Source organism: Colias philodice, chromosome 17 (assembly GCF_061535455.1).
Source record: "Colias philodice isolate Cphi_HAF_F1 chromosome 17, ilColPhil1 Martin Lab GWU primary, whole genome shotgun sequence".
Classification (NCBI taxonomy): Eukaryota; Metazoa; Arthropoda; class Insecta; order Lepidoptera; family Pieridae; genus Colias; species Colias philodice.
The window spans coordinates 2,008,361-2,020,760 of record NC_143102.1 but is presented as its reverse complement, the minus strand read 5'-3'; the positions used below and the strand labels follow the sequence as shown (position 1 = coordinate 2,020,760).

General features: G+C 31.9%; 2 protein-coding genes across 2 annotated transcripts in view; one reads left to right on the top strand and one right to left on the bottom strand.

The window, feature by feature from the left end:
• The window catches only part of LOC149480853 (leech-derived tryptase inhibitor C-like), a 242,428-nt gene that overhangs the window by 44,454 nt on the left and 185,574 nt on the right, over positions 1-12,400 (bottom strand). The gene's annotated exons all lie outside the window — the stretch shown is intronic.
• Positions 1-12,400, top strand: part of Npc1a (Niemann-Pick type C-1a) — a 76,307-nt gene that overhangs the window by 807 nt on the left and 63,100 nt on the right. The window lies entirely within an intron of this gene.

Sequence of the window (12,400 nt, the reverse complement as noted above, 5' to 3'; positions counted from 1 at the left end):
TCTGCAACAATATTTGGTTTCAAATTTCTCTATAGAATCCAGGCAAATATGGTTTGATATTGTTTACAATTTCGAACAAAAGAATCAGGTATTCAATGTAGAAGGAACTAAAAATGTTATCTCAGATAAGAAATTCATGCAAAAGTGAATTATAGGTTTGTTCAATGATAACTGATAATAGAAATATTTCTTTATTGTTCAACAATAGCTTCTATTCCAAATAAGATTATATTGTTGGTAAAAAGTAGTCTGTTAAAATACTCTGTATGCCTTTGGGATTTGAAGAGCTAACAATTCATTTTAAAATCAAACTTATCTAAAGTTCTTTGTTACATAAAGCTACTTTGAATTGTATGGTTTACTAATAAACTTGTTAAATTATTTAGGGCCGATTTTTCAATCATTGGATAAAACTTATCGGTCCAATAAAGTATTACACGATAATATTAAAATGTCACGTAAACTGTCAAATACGGGCGATTAGAACACTTTTTCAAATGGTAGTTTTGTAAATTATTCGACGAATAAGTTTAATCCAAGCATTTAAAAATCGGCCCTTAATTATATTATTATTAGGTATGTGAATCATATTTTAAATAGTAATAGAATTCTAATGAAGGCTAAAAGCTTCATAGAATTCTATTGGTAGCTCCTTACTAGTCCTACTAATATTATAAATGTGAAAGTTTGTGAGGATGTGTGTGTGTTTGTGTTTGTTACTCTTTGTTATGCTAATACTACTGAACCGATTACAATGAAATTAAGCACACATATAGAGGGTAACTTGGATTAACACATAGGAAAGGTTTTATCCCGGAAATCCCACGGGAACGTGAACTATGCGGGCATTTCTTTGAAAACGCGGGCGAAGCCGCGGGCGGAAAGCTAGTCATATATCTTTATAACAGAAGCCTTATATACCTATCTTTCTTGATTCACACACTACTTTGATGTGAAATCAATGAAGTATCATTCTCAGTATTATCTAATGTCTGGTATGTGGATTGTTTCTTTAATTTTCAGTAAAGAAAACAATATATGTAACTGGAGAACTGTTAAATAATCAACATTATGCTGTTTATAATATTGATATTGTTCTTTCAACTTACTTTATACTATAGTTTTTATTGTATAATTAAAATGAATATTCCTTTAATTTTACAAATAAAGGAGCGTCAATAAATTTATTTTAAATGCAAATGGACATAATTTTCATGTTAATTTGTTTTAAAACTTAAGTCTATTAATTTCAATTACATAAAATAAATTATAATGAATTAATCACTAGTATTTACTTGCTCATAAATATATTTTGTTATTATGGAGTGTTTATAAACCTTCAAATAAATTATGATATTATTTATTAGTTAATGAGTCATTTCACATTTAATAAGTTTTTCTATGTAGTGTTTACAAATTTTATTTTCCAAATTAAATAAGAGTAGAATTATTAAAGTTTATCCTTTACAAATACAATAATTAATTAACATTATAATAAGAGGATAAAATAAATTTTATGTGAATTGTTTTTTTAAGGAAGTGTTAATTATATGAGCACTTCATTCACATTAAATTTAATGTATAATCCTTCACTTTAAATCAATTATAATAATTATGAACTATACATTGATAGGCAATATTGAATCGAAATTAATCAATGAATATCTCCCAAACGGCAAGTCATATTTATTATCAACTTGGTCAATCAATGGCAATTAAAATTAATGGAAGCCTATTCAACAGCTGCTTATGTCAATTGAAGCTGCGATGTGGATGAAGCTTGATTGTTTAAATTAGTTTGAGTGGATGGCGCCTGAGTTACTCTATATGTGTGTTGTCATGCTGAATTGATATAGATTTTAAATCTGGATGAAGTCAATTTGAAAGATGTTTGAATTTGTATTAGCATTAATTATGAAAATATATTTTTTAATAAATAATCAAAAGCGCGCTTTCACCCGTGTTGTCTACAAATTATATTAACTTTAAATAAATTTTTAAAGATTTCTACTGAACCACTCTACCTGTTAAAAAACCACATCAAATTCCGTTGTGCAGTTTTAAATATTTAAGCATACGGCAGACAGACAAACAATGGGAAGCGCCTTTGTCTTATACTGTGTGGTGCTAATTAATTATTATTATATTTTCATGATGATACTCAAAGCAACTAGTAGTTTCATATACAAAATTACATGTTAGTTACAAATTATGTGTATTCTCAAATTAGTCGTTTGTTTCCCATAACTTTGTGTTGCAATCACACAGTGGGCGTCATACGAAAATATATAGATTAAACTCCGTCAGTCCTCGGATCACAGACACAATAGAAAATCTATTGTGTCTCGGCCCGATCGGGCCGCTCGGTGGTCAATGGGTTAATTATGTTGAGGCAGGAAATGGATCGACAGTTGTTTATTAGAAACTAGGTTTCCGCCCGCGGCTTCGCCCGCGCAGTCAAAGAAAAACCGGCATAGTTCCCGGTCCCGTGGGATTTCCGGGATTGCGTCATTTTCCCGGGATAAAAAGTAGCCTATGTCCTTTCTCGGGTATCAAAATATCTCCATACCAAAGGAGAATGGGCATTTTACTATGGAAGTTGGGCCTGAACCCTTGAGTTGGACCAATACACATGAGATATTGTTTTTATAATAGATTATAACACATACATAACGGGAAAAATATATATAAAAAAATAATCAACCGGGTTTTTGTACAGTCACATCAAGTTTTATTTCTTTGTGTATAATATTTTTTGCAATAAATAACTGTTATAAGACAATGACAATATCTTTATGTTACTCCAATTCACTTTCACTTACAAATACGTACTAATCTTAAGCCTTCTAATAAACGAAATACACTAATATTATATTTTGTAACAGGTACAGCTATACCGTGTTTATTATAATTCAACGTAGTTAGACGTTTTTTGTGGTTAAACTCAGTCACTCCAGTGACATTTTGATTTATATTTACTTCACTCGAATTAAAAACACCGTTATTGTGCGCAAAATAATAGCCAAATAAATAAAACTTTTTGCCTTGACTGTACAAAAACCCGGTTGATTTATTTTTTTATTTTATTTTTTTCGTAAGGTATGTGTAATGATATATCACAAAAACAATATTTCGTGTGTATTGGTCCTAGCCCAAGTTTCAGGCCCAATTTGCCCATTCTCCTTTCATGAAAATTGGTTCAGTAGTTTAGGCGTGATTGAGTAACAGACAGACAGACAGAGTTACTTTCGTATTTATAATATTAGTATGGATAATACATTATCTGTGCCAGCATAGGGATGAAATTTCCCTTGAGCATTATGCTTCCATAACCTAAATAACATCTTGATAGTTTATGTAAGGAAACTAAATATGACCTATATTACATGTTATGATACATATTAATAGCTTGTCTGAAAAATTACTTCAAATGTAGTACCTACTAATTATGGATTTAGTACATAGAATAAAAAAAAATACTTTTTTGTACAGATATTAATAATTATCGCTTGTAGAATATCTCATTTTGGATTTATTTTATTCTTGCAGTACACTGATACTGTTCATGTAATAATTAGGGAATTCAACTTGTGTTTTTTTGTAGTAAGAAAAACATGGATACAATAATTAGTATACCAATGAACCCATGTTTTTGGAATGTACTTTATTTCATATCACTTTATTCAACAATTTGCCCAGAATTTAAGTAATTTAAAAATTGCGAGTTCAAACAAAATATTTAAGTAAGAATAAGTGAATGCAAGGCAGCCATATGAATTTATTATGTTCTAGAGTTGTGTAAGAGATGTAATGTTTTCAAGGACACAATGTATTATTTATGTGGGAGTTTAACCCTTCTCTAGTGCCAAGTTTTAATACATTATGAAATACAATGAGGCTATAAAAACTGTAGTAGCATAAATGGTTGAGTGGATCTGTAAGGTTGTGATGGGTATGTAGAGTGTAGACTGCAGTGGCTTGAAATATTAAAACTTTTTAATATTAAATGAGAAAGATAGTTAATCTCCTGTCCTAATACTAACTCGTACCATGGAAGTATGCGTTAGGTATGCTAATTAACTGTGATTTTTATTCAGTAGTTACAATTAAGATGTTTTGAAATCTCTTCTTATAAAAATAACTGTTAAAAAAAATACTATGTGATATCTAAATCCGTCTTTATGTCCATGTATAATATTAATTATTAATATTCAGATTATTTTCATGATATTTCATAGTAATTTTTGTAGTTACATACTACTTAGGCTAATGGTCAAATACCCCTGAGACATAAAGTTCGGTTCGTTAAATCTGAGCATTCTAGGACTAGTAAGTGATTATGATTTTTTTTAGGAATGTCTGTAGGGGATAATGTTATAACTATATTATTATTATTTAATACAGTCGACTCTATATAATATATATGCTATAGGCATAATAACTAGGAGTGGGGATAATTTACCTTGCAAATTGTGGCAAGGTCTTTTAGTGAAATTCTTATACATACTTAGTTCATAGACATATACAAGTGTGTATGTGAAGTTCTAGATTACTCCATGTATTACGTACATAATATAAACAATTTGCAAACTAAGAAGAGGGCTTCTTTTTAAAAACTTTAACATGAACATCTTTGTTTGCATCAGTAAAATGTAACGACATGATATTAAATATGCGACACGCATTAGTACAAGGAAGGTCTAAAATTAATACGCTCGTCACGACTGTGGGTGGTATTGCATTTTTCTATTGCAAATAGTTATAAATTATTATTATGTAGAGTGTATGATTTCCTTGCTATATTTTTTGTGACTATACCTAGAAGTATACCTAGTAGTAGTTATTACCTAAAATTGATTTTCTTGGCTTCTGTACTGAAATAAAAAAATGCATAATTTGTAATAAGTATTTTTTACTAATTTCGATATTACCGAGTTAAAGTGCTGCACGGAAGTTCTTAAGATTTGTCGGACATCGGTACCTATGTAAGTGAATAGTTCTTTGAATATAACAGCGTAATAATTATATTCATATGCTTTCACGTTTACCGGTCTGTCTATTTGTGAAAATCGTATCAAAATCCGTTGTGCTATTTAGACGCAATTAGCAAAGAAACAGAGCCAGACAGAAATTGTTTCATTGTATTAAAATGTTATTATCGTATGTGTGATTTCATTAGTATATATTTCTCACTTATTCAATTAACGCGTTCCTGATAAAATATAAGGTTTATTTATCTATTTACGTTTTTAGCACAGTCTGTATTGTTTGTTCGTGTTAGCTAAGCGAAGTGAACATCCTCATGTGTGCAGTTTTGTGAAAGTCGCGGAACATAACCTGTTTTATTCTAATCTAGTAATATTAAACGTAAGCATAAATAATGTATAGAGCAGGCTCCAAGGAGATGTTCGTTTGCAAAAATCGCGGACCTAAATCTGACTTCTGATATATATTGTATAGATCCCAGACATCCTATAGACAGATGTTGCCAACCAGTTTTGTGGTCCCCCTGCCCGCACCCCGGTAATTAAATATGGCATACAAAGAAAAAAATAAAAATTTCCAAAACATGCCGTGTGGGGTATCAAATGAAAGAACTTATTGAGTAGATCACGAATATATAGCATACTATATACATTTCTTACACTTTCTCTAAGATTTTTTAGAAAATTTACGAAAATGGTCCATTTTTGAGTTAACTTTAAACCACTATAGATTGAAAACTCATGAATATATTTTTTAAATTATTATTTTAAATAATTAACAATAGTCCATTGTTTATGATTCAATAGTTCGTAATATAATATAAGTGAGCTATGTGGTGGATTTGATGAAAATAACTACATATATACTATATGAACTTGAAAATATACTCGCCATCTTTGAATGCTCCCCCCACTCCCCCATGCAACTATTTCACTGTACGAAATATTGAATCGTAAACAATGGACTATTGTTAATTATTTAAAATAATAATTTAAAAAATATATTCATGAGTTTTCAATCTATAGTGGTTAAAAGTTAACTCAAAAATGGACCATTTTCGTAAATTTTCTAAAAAATCTTAGAGAAAGTGTAAGAAATGTATATAGTATGCTATATATTCGTGATCTACTCAATAAGCTCTTTCATTTGATACCCCACACGGCATGTTTTGGAAATTTTTATTTTTTTCTTTGTATGCCATATTTAATTACCGGGGTGCGGGCAGGGGGACCACAAAACTGGTTGGCAACATCTGTCTATAGGATGTCTGGGATCTATACAATATATATCAGAAGTCAGATTTAGGTCCGCGATTTTTGCAAACGAAACTCCACTGAGAGTCCGGTCTAGTAGGTCTAGTATAATTCGTAAATACTATGCATGTTTATTAAAAATTATAATAGGTAACAAGGTATGCAATCAAATTTTAAGATTAGTTGTAGAACAGAGCTGACATAAACAAAAATCATTCAAATACGTTTTAGCTGATTTTGTGTTTCATATGAGTAGTTAAATTGGTTACTTTATTCCATTTCTATTGGTTTATCAATTTAGCAAAAAAGGCGTTTTGAAAACGACTAGATATTGTGATTATTTTTTTCTGAATGCATTTAAATCCCGCGCTAACCCGTGCGAGTTCATAATATTGTCCTAACTAGTAAACAACCGCCGACCGATTGACAATTGACCACAAATGACGAATGACGAATTTTAATAAAACAACCCACATGGATGTTCCCGCATCCTCATTGATAACAAATTTGATGACTTTGGGAAACTTGGTGACGCGACAGACTTTGTTTACATGTTAATTGTAGTGTTATTGTATTCATAGGCTTTATTTGTTTAACAAAATTTTCGCTTAGGTACGCGTCGCCTTGTCTGCAGAAAACAAGTCATAAATAGGACTTATGATATTGGTTGAATGTCGGACCCATGGTATAAAAATAAACCTTTCTATATATTAAGAAAAACACAACTGTATAATTTGCATGAACCCATTATTGACGGGATATAAATAAAAAATAGAAATGGCGTACCTATTTAGTGTCTATAACTGTTATTATTAATAATTATTATTAATAATTATTATTAATTCTGTTTATCACATCTAGAAAAGATATTTTAGTTATTTTATTGCGTTAGTTAATATGTATTAATAATATATTTATCACGTCGTAAATCTTAAATACCTACCGTGAATGCATCAGTAACAGGATTAATTATTACATAATGAAATAATTCAAAGCCTGATTCATCGAATTTCCATTCTTGAAGAGAATTATTTGCACAAATGAATAGAGGAATAACACAGTATTACAATATAATGTATAGTGATTTTTTTACAAAGATATGTAATTACATTAAAAAGCAATAATGTAGTGATGTTTTATGTGCATTTACAATATACTTCATTTTATATGAAGACAGATACAACATAAAAATACAACTTCATCTGGGGGCACGGTAGTGCCCCCGCCAAGACGAGCCAAGCGACTACGCGTACGGGCACTACCTACCTTTTCTCGAACCGCTTCGACGTTTTTTTGAACCCTCATAACTTGGGTTTGGATTATGCTACATCAACAAAATTTTCGGGATATATTGTCAATAGCGGACTTATTGAACATATTAAGTTTTAATTACATTAGCTTTTATACTTCAGATTTTATTTATATCTAAAAAACGCTAATTTCGTCACTGACTCACTGATGATCATCAAAATTCTTAAGGTATTTCCTAATGTCCTAGAAAGCTGAAATTTTGTATGTAAGCTAGTATTAGCACACAAACAACAAAAAAATTATAAAACTTGTAACTTTCATCCCCCAACCCCTTAAACTAGGGGATGGGAGTTTGTATGAGACCTGTAATTTTAAATTAAATTTTGATGACGCTAGAGGTCTAATCTAATAATCTAAAACTTGGTTACCCTAGATATATATATGTATAGGTACTCCTTGTTAAAAAAAAATGTTACAAACAACCTACAAAAAGAAATGAAATCCCACCAAAAACATTTTCATGTAAAATGTTGCCAAGACGAGCCCATATGACTCACACTGTCAAAAAGTTATCAGATCTCATGTAGAGCCAAGCTTCTAACACTACACGCCCTAACTCTACAAGGCCTAACTTCACAAACTCTACACCTTAGTCAAAATATGTGGCTTGGCCGTTCGTTACTACAAGAACTATTGTATACAGTGTATTGTATACAGTACAGTGAATTAATTTTTCACCTTAGTACAGTGAATTAATTTTTCACCTTACGCCGATGTGAATGTAGCGAAATGGCCAAGCCACATATTTTGACTAAGGTGTAGAGTTTGTGAAGTTAGGCCTTGTAGAGTTAGGGCGTGTAGTGTTAGAAGCTTGGCTCTACATGAGATCTGATAACTTTTTGACAGTGTGAGTCATATGGGCTCGTCTTGGCAACATTTTACATGAAAATGTTTTTGGTGGGATACAATTTACTGTGAACAATCAATCAAATCAAATCATTAGGAGAATTAAGAAGTTGACGAAACTTCTATAATATTTTTCTACTCATGTATTATTGTATAACTTCGTAATACAATACTGTGCTTGTATGTAATTTACACCACTTACAGCGGCAGCATAGGAAAGTTAGCGTGCGATCAATACGTATAACGTATAAGTTGATCGAGTCAGGGCACCTGTACTCCGTCTAGAGACCAGTACTTTAGAAGTCTAGACTTTAGGAATTGTTATTATGATTTCGTGGTCAGTAGACTTGAAGATATACACGAATTATCTTATTTGCTCTTTGTCTGAAGCATATTTTTAAGAATGTTTCTAATATAACTATATATATCCTATTTTGGATATTGTCTGGGAATTGATTTAAAATTAAATGATCATTTACTAGATAGGTGCAACAAATGTGTTATGTAAATAATGTTCAGTGTAAAAGGAAATAATTAGCGAATTGGTATTAATGTGTGCACACATTTGAATAGGTTTCATGAAGTTTTATGTTAAAAAAAACACTTTCTCAGGAAGCTGAACTGGTAGGTCTGGGTTATGGTCTTTTCTTGTATTTATCGCGCTGTGCAGGACATAATACTAATATTAAACATGCCGTCGTGCCTTCCAGAATTTTACTGTATATTACAGTGTTCTTCAAGACCTTTTGTGGAAGTGTTAACAGACCGGCATTGTAAATCATTGTTCATCCAATGTTTGTGAGGTGGTTTAGCGTAGAACGTTAAATTGCAGCGATGTATCGACCCTGACCGCGCCAGTTCAAAGCTTTTCGAGCTTGGTCACGAAAGGTCGCCGCTTATTTGATTATAGTGCTCGTATTGGATATATGGTTTTGCGCAGTTGGAGTACTTGGGGACTTAAGGGTTAGTTCTGGAATCATGTATTTAGCGTTTGTATTGCTTCTATTTCGCTCTGAGTGCACAATGCTTAGGACTATATTGTATGTAGCCTTTAAAAGGAAGAGTGTTCACCCTATACGTAGACAGAAGTGAGGGGATACCACTATAAGATAAAAGACAAACACGTGTTGTTGAATGTTGACTGAGAGGCGAAGAAACCTTTGGAAAAATAAAAGTTGAAAGTATACGATTACTTTAGTACGCATTGGTGAAGTGGCGAATGTATCGATTTTGGCAGTGCCAGAAAGTTACATGAAGGTAATGTAAAATATATGACTGATGTATTTTATATCATTTGTACTGTATTTTTCGGACAGGATGGTGCTTATTATGGAGACTGAAAAATTGACCTCACAAGTCACAACTGTCGTATGTGTATGTTAATCCATAAACAAAGGAGCAACGTGATTCATAATTAGCGGAAAGGCCTGATTTGTGTCCCCTCATGACGTCAGTCGATAATATTCAATGCAATCAATGTCCACTGACCTATTGCATAAGGTTCAAAGTCGTTTCTAGTGTTGCCGCTCGATAGTCCACTATCGATAGTCTATCGATTAACTATCGATAGTTGGGGAAAAGCAATAGTATCGATAGCACTATCGATACTATCGATAGTGTCGATACTATCGATAGTATCGATAGTCCTATAAGCGTAAATACTATCGACACATAGCAATACCATCGATAGTATCGATACTATCGAAGCTCAATATCGAACGAACTATCGATACTATCGATAGTGTCGATACTATCGAAGCTCAATATCGAACGAACTATCGATACTATCGATAGTGTCGATACTATCGATAATATCGTCCCATCGATAGTGACCTTTTTCTCGATAGTATTGCTTTATCAATAATATTATAGTGGATGACAGAGAACTAGATGTTTGGTTATAATACTTTTCAAGTTATCTATTGGCGCTTTGTACAATCCATTTTTTTAGTTCGTTTATTCGTAATCCAATAAACCCATTGACTGACCCATTATACCAAGAAATCGTGAACAATACTATTGCACAATTTACTACTATCGATAGCTCAAAACTATCGATAGTATCAGTACTATCGATAGTATCGATTGTAGTTGCAATATTCAGTAGCAATAGTATCGATACTATCGACAGTATCGATAGTATAGCAACTATTGGCAATCAATACTATCGATTTTATCGATACTATTGCAGTTCATCAATAGTATTCCATGATTAACGCTATCGATAGTATCGATAGTATCGATAATATCGATACTATCGATAGTGCTATCGATATTCTGACTTATTTTCAAGGTCAACTATCGATAGTCAAACTATCGATAGTTCGGCAACACTAGTCGTTTCTTTACGCAGACAATAGATAACATTGGTATCATTCATACTAATTACAGCGTTATTGATGTTTCGGTGGAGGTTTCTTTGAATAACGCGTTTTGTTTGTTTTATTAAGAGGATGCTATTATTCTATTCTGTTCCGTTCATCGACCTTCAGCTGAAATATGAAAATCACGTGGATTCAGTCAAATGTAAGGCTTTGTCGGAGGTATAAAGTGGCCTATTTTTGTGTTTTACCGGGCGAAGGCTTAAAAGGTCGTTGGCTTGAAGTATGAAATGTTTTTCTTGTAAATGTTTATTTTTTCAAGGTAAACGTCTATATTATTTTAATTTTAAATTCAAATTAATGAATTCAAATGGTATCTCAATCTTTTTTATTAAAATTTAATTACAGAGTCTGAAGATCGGCCAAAAATGATAAAATAGCAATTCCATTATTTCAATTTGAATTCGAATCTTTCTCATGGGGAATAATTGTATCAATTTTAGCAGTACAGTTGAGTCAGACCGCTCATTTTATCCCATAGTACACAGAATGCGTTACAGATCACCTGTGTTACTTATATCCAAAGATCTACAATGTTCCAGAGATTGATTTATTACTATGTATGCTTTGGCAAGCGTGTGACATCGCCACGTTTGATGCGGCGTGGTTATTGACTATATTGTGCCAAGCGTTGTTGCCATAACAATGTAAAATAGTAAATCTAATGACGCCTATAGCCTATCCATCCATCTGATAATAAATCATATTTGGCAGTACAATTGTTTCTTCTCCACCTCTCCTATTACTAAACCGTTATTAGCTACGTTTATACTGAAGATAAACAAAATTGATTAGAAACATTTTTAGGATAATTGACCTCAACCAAAATTGGCCGTAAAATGTCTGTCATTGAATATAGCGTGACCGATGTTTGTTGAAAGGGAAGGTAGATGGACCGTCGACATTATGTGATGTCCCAGGAATAATTAATCATCATAGAATGCGAGGTTAATACTTAATCCTATATTCTGGAAATAATTCTAAATCTGCCGGGGTTTAAACCCAGGATAAATAAACTTCATTTGCTATTATGGAATGAAATTAAAGCTACAGAAAATGCGAGGAGCGATCTCTAAATTTGATGCGATCTTCGAGTTAAGACCGCAATTAAAAGTTTAATTAATGAGTGGGTTGAAATATTTCCACCAAGTTTTCAGTATAAACGCGGTTTATAAACTGTTTATGTACGCGGTTTGGATGAAGTTTGATTGCCTCTATTTATATCCTTAAAACACCGACGCACTCGGCACTGCAAATAAAAGTGCCAACGTTTCGTCAATAACTTATTTTAGTTTAATATTAGTATCGAAATATGTATTTTGTAACAGTTTAGAATAATTATAACAATTCTGTAAAGTAAAACCTCATAAATAAAATAAGGCAAATGTGTAAGACGTCCATAGAGCAATAAGGATTTCTGCTCTTATTTTGTTCCGAAGATTTCTTTTCCCAATACACGTGTAGGTATCTACTATGTTGTGATGCTTCTATTGTTATCTTAAAATAACATCATATTTTATTTTAGACTTAACTATTGTTATTACTTAATTGATAGTGATACATAAGTTACATAATGTATCTTTCATTCCATAATATGATGAAACCCATCCATTGTTATCTTTT